Source organism: Diadema antillarum, unplaced genomic scaffold (assembly GCF_040938485.1).
Source record: "Diadema antillarum isolate AM-2024a unplaced genomic scaffold, OU_Dant_1.0 seq00000876_RagTag, whole genome shotgun sequence".
Lineage (NCBI taxonomy): Eukaryota > Metazoa > Echinodermata > Echinoidea > Diadematoida > Diadematidae > Diadema > Diadema antillarum.
Window position 1 is genome coordinate 1032316 of NW_027271740.1, and position 13282 is coordinate 1045597.

Below are 13282 nucleotides of genomic sequence, written 5' to 3' on the forward strand. Positions count from 1 at the left end.
TAATACAATCTTGAATGTCTGGCATCAGCGTCGTAGAACGATTACGAGTGTGTTATACATTTACTTTCTTTAATAAACTTGTGCATGTCACAATTAAGCGTGTGGATAGTATACTGTAATATGCACGTAGTAGGCCCTGTGTGAATAGATTTTTTTTTTTCAATTCATATTTTTTTATTTAGTTCTTCTTATAAAACTAGGCCCTACAGCACAAATTCACCATTATAACGCTAGAGAATTGTTTTCGAAGATGACTTACTATACCTAATTACCCATCATAAATGTTTTCGTTATGTTCATTGTGGATTAATTACAAAACAGGCAGCTTAGATAATACATGTAAATTGCATACTGTGTGTTACGTAACTCGCAATGTGCGAGTGCAGTACCGGTATGTGTGCACTGAGGGACGTGAAGTGTGTAAACTTTATGATCATTGAGCGTGCCGTATCCTTTGACGTCCGCGGGCAGAAAGCCGATTTCAGTGATCTCAAATCAAGTGTGAAGTTCATCAACGCTTTCTAGGAAAGGCATTTACTCTCCACACATTTGATATTTAGCAGTAGGCATAATGAGACATTTAATGAAACCATTCTTCCACAGAATGGCTTCTACGGGAGCCAGCCAGACTTCAAGCTTCTACAATCTGTCGGCCAAGACACTAGACGGACGAGAAGTTTCGATGTCAGAGTACCGTGGCATGGTGTGCATGGTCATAAACGTGGCATCTCTCTGAGGTACGACCACCCGGGACTTCAGGCAGCTCAACGAGCTTGCCGATAGTCTCGGCTCCCGCGGGCTGCGGATACTTGCTTTTCCGTGTAACCAGTTTGGTCACCAGGTAAATTCATCGATTGTTTGTGGTTACACCATCATGTTATCATAGTAATAGCCTGACTCTCATATTTTGATAATGATACAGTCTGTAGTATTCGCCTAATACTGTAGGTTTAGTTCAGAAATGCCAAGTTTCTCAACTGGTTGGGAGTGTGTGTGTGGTGGTGGTGGTTGTGGGGTGGTGATGGTGGTGGTGGTGGGGCGCACCAGGCGCGCGCTCCCCCATTTTTTTTTTTTTTTTAAACAAAAGAAAAAAATGGGGGGGGGGGGGGGTGCGTGCGCTCCCTTTAAAGGATCTGCCCCTTTGCATGGTACTTGGTAGTTAGCTTTTCCACTTTGGGATTAGAAGTTTTGCAATTAGAAATTGTGGAATATGGAACTAATCATACCACAGAAATACATGTACAATTCACATAAAAAGCAAAGCAATAACATAACAATGTGTTTAACTTAAAAAGCAGATTGCTTGTGTAGCAAGGTACAACCTTCCTGTACTTGTTTCAATGTATGATGACAATTGATTAAAAAAAAATACTGGTAAAAAAACAAACAAAAAAAATCAATGCAAGTTAGTAGGTTGTGCATGGTATTATTTGTGCAATAGTTTGTTGTTGTTTTATTGATTGTTGATAAGCCAGAGCCCAGAGTCAAAGATATTTAGAATGGAGCATCCTCTACAGAAGTAGTTAAATGTACTATGGTATTGGCAGTCACATCTTGCTGACAAACACTGAATTCCCCCACTTGGATATCTAGTATACACTCTAAAAAAATCCGGGTCAGAACTGACCCGGAACCGGGTCCGTTGGGGTCACACCCCGTTCAGGGTCAAAAATTACTTGGAATTTGGTCATGAAGACCTGGAATGGGGGTCACCCTGACCCAATTCATGACTCTGAATGGGGTCATATCTGACCCATTTCCTTGTCATTTCTGACTCGGAATGGGGTGTGACCCCAGTGGACCCTTTTCCGGGTCAGTTCTGACCCGGGTGTTTTAAGAGTCTACGACTGTACCATATTCCAGAGTAGAGTGAGATTGTGACAGTTTAGGCAAGGTGAAGGGCATAGAGGAGGTTAGGTGAGATAAACAAGAGATATCTTGCTATGAACTAACCATTATTCATTTTTGTCTTCATTTTATTCAATCATTTATACACCTATCTAAATACTTACAGTCTTCTGAGGTAATGTGATTGAACTTGTTAGAGTAGAAGGTGATTAAAGCAAATATTGTACTGTAGTAACTAAATTATGCGGAAAAGTGTGTAAAGTGAATTTGGTGTACATTTATAAATTTTCTATAACCAATCACATTATTGACATCAGATATCAGAGGAATGATGTTAATAATATAATTGTAGATGATTTTGATAAAATTCTAGAAGTAGAACAGAAAAGTCTGATTCTGCACTGAGGCTTCCTGAAAATATTGATACAGCTTGTACATGTATTCATTTCCATGTAAGACAATTTTGCTCTTTAGAATCTTCTTTTTTTTTCAGTGAATGTTTGTAGCCCTGCTATTTATAGCAAAAATTAAAACATCAAATTCTTCCATTTTTATTGTAACAATTTTCTTCCATTTTTATTGAAACAATTGATTGTAGACTGCTGCAAGTTATGACCCATTAAGAGTGTGTCCAATATTATAGAAAAGATACAGAATGCATACCTTTGATGTCTGCCAGCACAAATCAAAAAGACCACATATATATTAACCACAATAAATCACTTTAGCAATGGCAGAAGTCTGCATTACTTCACTTTTTGATAGAATTGATGCAGTGTATGCAGGTACTGGTAGTACCTGCCATAGACTAGTAGCATGCAATCATGAATATATCAAGTCACCCACCCCCCCCCCCCCCCTCCTTTCCATGTTGTGATTTTCATCTGCATTGTTTCAGCTTGTGTACTCTCTTTATCTCTTTGATTTACACTGTATCAGGAAAACTGCCAAAATGAAGAAATTCTCAATGGCTTGAAGTATGTCCGGCCTGGCAATGGTTATGAACCCAAGTAAGTGTATATTCTATTCTCAGAACTATTGTTACATAAGTTTATTGAGTAGAATGGTCTGAATTAATGCATATCAATCTCTTACAAAATCCATCATAATGAGTTATAATCATTTATAATATATATTTCTATAAGTATAGTACTAGTAGCTATTAAAATTGTTCTTACTTTAAATGTGCCTGGTAATCATGCTGTAATATTACAAATTATGTCATCAAACTCTTGAGAAGTCAAATTTATTGGCTTGATCTTCAAAATGTTTCTTAACTTTTCATGTGCCACATTCGCACGTCCGACTCAGCTGATGGCGTGCTAACTTCGCATGTTCCGCTCAAACGCACAAACCCGCCCAAACCAATTGATATATCGCCAAATGCCACAGTACCATGAAAACGTTTCTTTTGATTCCGTTCCTCTTGTGTATAGCTTGCATTTTATGTGGTGATTGACTAACAAGCAGTGTTTCTTACTAGATTTGCATGCAAATTCTAAGTTTCTGTCACTGCTTTGTGTGTAAAAGTCATACATTACAGTAATGTAGCTACTTGGCTTTTGAAAGAAAAGCAATTATAGATTTGTCATAGAATTTACATCAATGCAAAGCTTGGAATTTCCTCTACAACTTTGCACTTCGTCTACAATTCAACATAAATCTATAAAAGTTGTACAGATTTGAAAAACAGTATGTTTTCTCAACACATGATTACGTTGGTGTCTCAGAATAATGTGGCACAAGGGGGGTTTCCACCATGGCACATAAAGAGTTAATGAATCCTTCTTGTTGAATTTTCCTTTTCTTTTTGCCAGCTTCCCAATGTTCTCCAAGGTCAAGGTGAATGGTGAAGGTACTCACCCCCTCTACACCTTCCTGAAGGAGGCTCTCCCATATCCTAGTGACCTAGAAGGATCTTCATCAGTCATCATGGGTGACCCTAAAGGCATCATCTGGAGCCCTGTGCGCCGCAATGACCTCAGCTGGAACTTTGAGAAGTTTTTGTTGGGGCGGGATGGTGTTCCCTTCAAGAGATACAGCCCCAAGCTTCCCCCTATCGATATGAAATCTGACATTGCAACTCTTTTGTAGGATATTTCATGCCCCATAAATATACTTTGGGTCGATTAGTCAAGTGCCGTTCAACCAATTTAACCAAAATGTAATTCTGTAATATTCCTTGAAGAAATCAACATATCTGCTGTTGAAGATGTAAAATACAGTAGATAGCATGATTAATCTATCCTGTAGACGATTAATGTAGAGACTGGGCCTTTCAAATCTGTAAAATTAGTGACATTGCTTGCCAAATTAAGATGAGAGCTTTCATGCAATTGGCAAAACATTACATGTGACCAAGATGACGAAATGTATTGTGCAGATGACTAGACATACAAAACTTCATGAATGTAAAATTTTGTCTGATGTTGATTCTAGTGGCATCAACAGTTTGCCATGTAACTACATTAACACAAAGTTCTCTTTATGGTATTTTTACTTTGAAGCAAATGTCTTGGTTGGTGTGCTAGGGTTATACAACTTAATATAGTCCTACATTTTAAGTGCACTTGATGCTATGTGCCTCCCTTATGCCATATTATGAAGAAACAAGTTATATTTGGTCAGTGGTACAAAGAATGGTACACTCATGATAAGGAAAAAGTGCATGTGAATGATTAACCAGCATTCAATTATGATCTCAGATTCGTCTGATTACACAGTGCAAAGACGTGTCCAGATATCAAACGTTATTGTTCAAATTTACTTTCTACAATATATACCAGAACAAAAGTAGGTCAATTAGTTTCTTCACATCTGCAGGATTTTACGCCAACCTCCTGACATAAAAGATTCCAGCAACAAAACTTTGTAATCCAGTGTATTTATTCACTAACGCGCCAATACAATTTGATTTCTTTTGACATACAAATGCATCTTGAGCATATTATTTTCCTGCCCTTTGCAACCTAGTGGGTCTTGCCCCAAACTCCATGAAGATACCCTTCTTATCACAGGTCAACAAATCACCTCTCAGGTAGCAAGAATACATGGTGTAGATTTGATGGTCGTACTCTCAATAGCATTGTTGGTGCCATGATACAGTATATCATAACCTAGACCATGCCTACCAGTAAAGCAACCTCTAACTGTATAGCATTGCTGTTGGCTAGTGCACCCTTTTCACAGTCAAAGGACAAAATTTGTTGAGCTTTTGTGAGATAAAGGGACAAGGGCTGAAACTGTGACCCAACCTGTACGTAGTGAGTTTACAGAGATGATATTTGTGTATGCACTATGCATTACCAGGCATGATCTCAGCAGTATAATTAGTCACATGTTGGACCGTTTGATTACCTATTACATGTACTTTTTCCAGGGAGAATGTGAATACAGTAACATATTTGTTTGTATTGTTTATGTGCTAGTTATTCACATGAAAAGATTGCACTCAGATGTATCATGAACACAATGGGAAGAGGTAATTAGGAACTGAATCATGACCCTTGTGTGCTGGTGGACTAATTTTTGCAATTGATCCCTCTAGGTTTCTCAGGAAATACATTTGAATAGCCTTATTGCCTCAGTCGTAAAAAAAATTTCATTGTAGTTTTTTGTTTATGTGGAGGATATAATTGTAGGATTCACAGCATTTGTATAGTTCCATATGTTTTACAAAATGTTTATTAAATTCATGGTAACAGTTGGTGTAGACAGAGTGTAATCAACTCATGATATATTTTGTCCTTTTGCTCTGCAGAATATATTTCTCGTGTATGATGGCATTGTGGAAACTCTTTGTAGAGATAGCATTGCTTGAGAATTTAGAGGAATCTTATTTCAGAGAAAGAGCAGTGGGACAAAATATGTCACATCAAGTCAATCATGTCAGAGATACATGTATATCCTTTTTGTTATTGGATAATAAATGGACCTGGTAATGTTCAAACATGTCTACATGGTACATATGTTAAACTGGTATATTGTATTAATCAATTATGTGAAAGATGAAATGTTTGATCCATTCAACTCAGCTGTGCCTAACTGAATGGATCATTTCATCTTTCACCTCATGAAATTTTCTGTCCGTTGCACTCATAAATACTCATTATTTGTATAAAAAATTATATAACGCCTGAAGAGATCCTTGTCATTTGATTGGTTGTTTGACATTGATCATTCGGCCCATTTCACTATGACGTCATCATCCGTGCAATTATGGCTCCATTTACAGTGCAATTTTGGATCCATACGATATGCTCCATTGCACGCTCGCTGAAAGGCCGGCATGCACACTACGCATGTAAAACGCTTGCGTTTGCAGTGTGTGTATGCGACAGCGCGCTAACGTAAAGCACTCAGTGCGCACTCTCGCCATCTCAGATTCTCTCTTGTTTCTAAATTGATAAAACATCAGATGACAAGAATTTATTTTGGGCATTATATAAAACAAATAATAAATGTTTTTCATTCGTGCAATGGACAGAATATTTCATTCGCTGAAAGATGAAATGTTGATCCATTGCACTCATAAACATTCATTTTTTTGTATATTATATGATTTTTTAGCTCACCTGAGCAGAAGGCTTAAGTGAGCTTTTGCGATCGCTCTTCGTGCGTCGTCCGTCGTCTGTCGTGCGTCGTCCGTCGTGCGTAAACTTTTACATTTTCATCTTCTTGAGAACCCCTTGACCGATTTTCACCAAACTTGGCAGGTAGCATCCCTAGGGGGATAGGATCTCAATTTGTTCAAGTGGGCACCATACTCCACCTGGGGGGTCCCCAGAGGGGCCCAAACCCCCCAAAAATAAGGAATCTTAAAAAATCTTCTTCTCTAGAGCCAGAAGTGATAGAGCCAGAAGTGATAGAGCTTAGTTAATACTATGAATTGGTACATTGATGACTGTAGTTTCAGATTTGTTCATGGCAGAATCAGGGGTGCCCCCCCCCCCCCCCCCCCCATTGGGACCCAGGGGAGGGGGGTGGGAGGGGTCCTAATGGGGCCCAAATTGTACATTTTCATCTTTTTCTTGAAAATGCCATTATGAATTTTCACCGAAGTTGGCAGGTAGCATCCCTAGGGGGAAAGAATCTCATTCCCATCAAATGGGCACCATGCTCCACCTGGGGGGCCCCAGGGGCCTAAACTTGGACCGAAATTGTAAATTTTCATCTTTTTCTTGAAAACCCTATCACCAATTTTCACCAAACTTGGCAGGTAGCATCCCTTGGGGGATAGAATCTCAATTCCATCAAATGGGCACCCTGCCCCACCCCCCCCCCCCCCTCCTGTAAGGAATCTTTACAGATTTACTCTAGAATTTGAAGTGATTGATCTAAGTTAATACAATGAGTCAGTACTAAGTATATTGATGACTGTTGTTTCAAGTTTATTCATGGGAGAATCAGGGGTGCCCTCCCCCCCCCCCCCCCCCCCCCATCCCATTGGGACCCAAGGAAGTGGGATGGGATGGGGGGGGGGGGTGTCAAAATGCAGGCCTAAATTTTCATCTTCTTGCTGAAAACAACATAATGGATTTTCACCAAATTTGTCAAGTAGCATTCCCATAGGGATAAGATCTCATAGTGTTTGAATGGACACCATGCTTTCCTTGGGGGCCCCAGGGGTCTAAACCTCCTAAATTAATGAATATTAAATAATATTTTTCACTAGTTCTAATAAAAAATGATAGGGCTTTAAGTCTTTTCACCCAAGCTGCATAATCCAATATTCTATAAAGTACAGTGTACTTGACAGGTGTTTTTACCAGTGTGATGGAATATGTAATGCCCCCATTCTCAAAGCTACCCCCACCACAAGTTTCCAATGTTCTCAGGTAAGAGTCTGCAAGAATGCATGGAAGGTGAACTTGCTATACTCAGGTGAGCGCGTGACCCCCGGGTCTCTTGTTTTCCACAAAATGCCCTTCTCAAGTGACTCCGTGTACACAATGTGCATGTGTTTTAACGAAATAGGAATGCCACAGGAAAAGTGAAATTTGCATTAAAAAAAATTTTCATGAATTCTCTGCAAAATGTGAATGAAAAACAAAAAGTAAAATGTATTCTTTGATAATAGTGAACAAATCTAAGATGAAAGAACTTGGTTACATTTCTAGAGAACTGAAGAGTGATCTTACACCCTTCATTGCAACAGAAACTGGTTTTAAACAACCATATAAATGTGAACACAATGCCTCCTTACCATTCTTGCACATACCACATTCTAGCCCACTGCCCAAAGCCTTGTGCAAGTATGTCTTTTTTTTTTCGATCCAGCACTGAACTTAACAAGACTGACACCACTTCAGTACTACGTGTATTACATAACTTTTTAAGACACATGACTGATAACATAACATATCAAGATTACATGTACTTTCACTGTTTTTATTTGACGATATTGATAAGGTTTTGAGACACATATATATGCATACAATCATCACAGCAATTAAATTACATCTTAAAAACATACTTAATATAAATAGTTCAAGACTGCTCTGCTTTCTCAGTGATAACTGGAACCATTATATTTGAGCATACATGTCTATAACTGAAGTTGAAGGAATAAAATCAGAGATTCAAGTACACCATTTGTTCATTGAACATGCATGTCCAAGACATCCCTCAGAAAACCTGGAATGCATCATGGATTGCACAAATAATTTCCTTCAAATTCATCACTATCACAATTGAAGTCCTCATCAATCTTGGGTTCTATACTAAGGTAGACTTGCAGCTAACATGACACTATCATGTCACACGGCATAACATTGCAAGCAGTACTTGTCTAAAAAAGCCATTTCATGGAAAAATCTAAATGAAAGACTCCAACACAAGGAAGTAAGCAACATTTTCAAGGAAAATTGTGCATTTCCCCACAACCAAATCATGCTCCAATTTCTTTTGAGTTTCACATCCTATTGCTTATCTCAACTGATTGCTGAAAATGAAATTTTAAGAAACTCAATACCAGACATACCTTCTTCTTTTACAAGTACCTAGTATAATTCATGATATCATGATTATGATAATGCAAAGAAATCAGTACTTCCTGACAGAAAGAGATATACAAGCATGTCGGTTCCATCCTAATTTCTTAGTTCCCCCAAGATCCATCTGAATAAAAAAAGACATTACATCAAAACGATGACAGGAAAATGGTCTTTTGAAGGATTTGGAAGATAAAAAAACATACATATGTACTTCACAGTCTCTTCACACAATGTAATTTGATACCAAAATCGATACCATGAAGAGAAATGGAAGGCAAAAGTAATTCATCAGGAGACGGCAATATCGCTTAAAACTACAACATGAGGTAAAAACATGAATTAAGTAGGGGATATAATACTGACAAATTAATACACACCACCTATCATATACACTGCAGTATACATGTAAGTATACAGTGATGCAAGTTCTTTAAATTATCAAAAGCAAGAATACTGGAGTCACAACTAAATGTTGTCACTTTTGTCAACAAAGTTTATCCTCTGAAAAAAAATCCAAAAAAACTGTCAGTGCCACACAGGAGAGGATTTGATATTATAAGTTCCTTAGAATCAGCAAAACTACTTTGTCACATAGCAAATGTTTTAATGCTTTAAGAACAGGGTTGAAAATAATGGCATGTACCAAAGATACTTGTAATTTTGGGGCTAGCAAAATTACTTTTAATGCTGGAAAGAGTTACACCAGTATTCTTACATGAAAGGACACTACTCATTTGAATTCTACAGAAATTGCCATCTTACTGTAAGAACTACAAACCGAAGAGTTTCTGATTTAGCTGCAACTAGTTTGACCATTAGACTGATGTGTTACACCAGTTTTCTATGCACATAAACATATCATTTAATTGTGACAGGTTCAGTAGATTGCTTTATACTATGTGGCTAGAAAAGCTGCATGGATGAATTTTAATGCACTTCAAAAACATAATATCATTTGTTGTCCAGTTGTCAGGCAAAATCCTATTTCTCATTAGCGTCACAAGTTAGTCAAATGCTCTAGCCTCATTACATATTTCTTACTTTATATTCTCAATCGTGTAATATCTTACAAAAAAAAAAGCTAATCTTGATTTTTATATACGCACACCTTTATATCATCTCTACCAAAGTCAATGCCTAATATGGAAGTTACCAGAACTTGTAGAGCATTAAAAATGATGTAACAACCAAATAAAAATGGTTAGGCAATACCTAACATTGCAAATGTTTTCATTGCATAGATGAATACAGTAGCAGCCTGCTCTCTTATGAACCCTATCTGACTGCAAATGTTGACACTTTCAGAGTGAGGTATCACTCTTCTATGGCTTGTCAGCAATCTTAACAATCTTTCCACTGGATTAATATCTTTGATTTCTGTCAAGATTTGCTTCTTGACAAGACAACAGTTAAAAAACAAACATAAAATGAATTATATCAAATACGAGGACGATTTGTAATTGTTATTTTGCCCTCAAGGCATAATACTGAGAAAGAATACAAAGATATTTAAAAAAATGCATGGAGGTAGGAGCACATACTGTATATCACTACATGACAAATTTCTGATTTCTATGGTTGGAAAGAGGTCCTTTTGGGACAGCCACTCCAATTACAGCACTCTAGACTACACTACCCTTGTTAGCTTCCACATGGATGCACGCACGCATGCACATACATTTGGCAAGTGCAGGTGTATTTAGAATTTTGAGTGGGTGTCCCAAAAGGAACTCTTGCCCTATGGTTAAGAAATGGTTAGTTTTTGTCATGAAAAGAAAGACCCTGATATAACACCTTGAAGTCACTTTGCCACACAAAGACAATATTTGATGTCTACCATGAACATGACGTTTTGTTTGATCGCTTGTTTTCTATATCTCAGCAGTGTGCTGACTCTGCTTCTCACACAGAAATAATTAAGATATATGTGTTTCTGTCAAATGTAGGCATTGAGATTCCCTACATTGCAAGGGCAGATTGTCAATTACAAAGGCGAGTTACGCTACATTTTACCATGCCCTTACGTAAATACCTCACTCTTACAGATGCCAAAGAACTACCTCAGAACTAAGAGCAATATAGTGTTAGTTTGGCATATATACTATACACAACATTCTATCAGAATATACACACATCTCCCCCCCCCCCCCCAAATAAAAAACTAGAAATGTCGCTATGGCGATTGGTATGCCTTTGCCATATTGCATGGTTCTCCCAATATGTCTAATGTACATCTTGACAATGTGAGGTGAAAGTTTCACATAATTGGCAAAAGAAAATCGAAATGACATGTTTATCATAAATGTGTTGGGTGTTTACTTTCCTTGAATCAGGTTTCATTTGGGTGAATGGCTAAATCGCCACAGAAAGCAAGTACTTGGGAATTTTAGCACTTTCACTTTACCTTTAAAGGGATGGTATAGTTTTAGTTGAGCCTTAACATCAGGTTTTTATCATTTTTTGGCGAGATAGTGAGAAACCTCTTATGAAATATGAAAGAGCATGTAGTTCCAAGAGGAATCTAATGTTTATTTGATGAAAATTGGTTTTTAAATGGCCGAGATATCCAAAAAATAGCGATCCTGATAAAGTGTGGGACCCACATTCTATTACGATCGCTTTGTTTTACTTTGTTTTTGGATGTTTCAGCTATTCCAAACCCGATTTTTACCAAATAAACATTGAATTCCTCTTAAAATGGTATGCTCTGTACTATTTCATAAGTGTTTTCTTTGTATAACTCGCAAAAAAGTTAAAGCCCAATTTTCATCTCCACCAATACTGTACCATCCCTCTAACCCTTGCCCTTACCTGGTAACATCCATCATGATGATACTTATTTCAAAATATGGGTAGAAATTGTGACATTTTAACATTTTCACTTGACCTTTGACCTCATGGCATAAGTCTTCACCTACGGTATAGAATCATCGTGCAGTAATGCATGCACAGATGTATATACCTAATGTGAGTAAATGTATGCATTGAGCAATCTCCCAAGTATGGAGAAAAAGGATAATTTCAGCATTGAATAGTAAAATTTTAGCATTTTAAACTGACATTTGACCCTTTGACCCCATGATGCAAAATTCCCAAGATAATCATCGTCGGACAGTACATGCATATGTACAAAGTTCCATGAAGATACCTTGAGTGATTTCAGAGGCATGGAAAAAAGTGAAATTTCAGCATTTTAACTTGACCTTTGACCATTGACCCCATGGCCCCAAAATTTTCCTTGAGAATTTTTATCTGGTAAAACATGTATACAGTAAGTTTCAAGAAAAAAAAATCAGGTATGGCACAGATTGAACAGGGAAATTTAAAGCATTAGACCTCAAACTTTGACCTTGAACACTTGCAACCAAAAGTTGATAGGCTCAATATCGTCCACTCATACATACACTATGCTAAGTTTCATTAGGAAATTTCAAACAGGCTTTAAGTCACACTGTCAACAAAATTAATTACAAAATCGATGGAAGGACAGACAGGAAAATGGACTGACAACCAAAAAACATAATGCTTCTGGCAAAACTGATGGCAGAGGCATAACAAACTTTGAATTACTGCTATTATCATTTCAACCTTCAAGCTACATATAAAAGACACTGGTTTTTCCGAGGTCAGAAAAACAATAGCATTACATGTACATGTAGTTGATAATGTTTCTAAGCATTCTCTAAAATTCTCTCAGTTCAGCAGATACCATACCTCATCAATCAACCACAGATCACTGCAACAATCCTCTGAGCATACGATAATTCATTCAACTTGTCTGTTGACTTACTAACATACATCATATTTTTTTCTTTCAGTTTGTTTATATTGATGTGCAGTAATGTACAGTGGACAGCAAAAAGAAGAAAGTATATGACCCCTATCACAGGTCACTCTACATCAAGAGACAATGGGTCAGCAATTGTGTACTAATAGCGTAAATGTCATGGGGCTCTACAAAGTGTTTGGTTTCTACTGTCACAGAACTTGTACATAGTCAAAGATATTGTGTTTTGTTGCCATACATTGATTGTAGGTTTAAATTATTTCATATGTTGCTTCTTTTTATTCAATTCTTTTCTGGTATTCAACCCAAAGGGTGGTCTTAACTTCATTGTATTTTTTTTTTTCAGCTGCATAATGATTTACATTTTACTTTCAAAATAAAAGCTATTGATGGATCACAGCCTGCTCCCCTGTAATTCTGCACAATGCACAATGCAATTGTTTTTATCAACATTTAAATTTGGAAGGTGGAATGCCACATACACGCCAATCCTGTTAACACATCAGTCCTAGATGCTGAGGTTGATGGCATTCTTATATCATCTTCCCATTTGGTGTCCATAGTAAGCTGCAACTCAGCCAATTTCAGCTGTCTTTAGTATGAATTACATGATGCAAGATACACGTTGTAGCTGCATGATTTCCATATCAAG

General features: G+C 37.4%; 1 pseudogene; it reads left to right on the forward strand.

Moving 5' to 3' along the window:
- Positions 1 to 500: 500 nt before the first annotated feature.
- On the forward strand, positions 501 to 3942 carry LOC139740737 (glutathione peroxidase 2-like; annotated as a pseudogene).
- The last annotated feature ends 9340 nt before the right edge of the window (positions 3943 to 13282 follow it).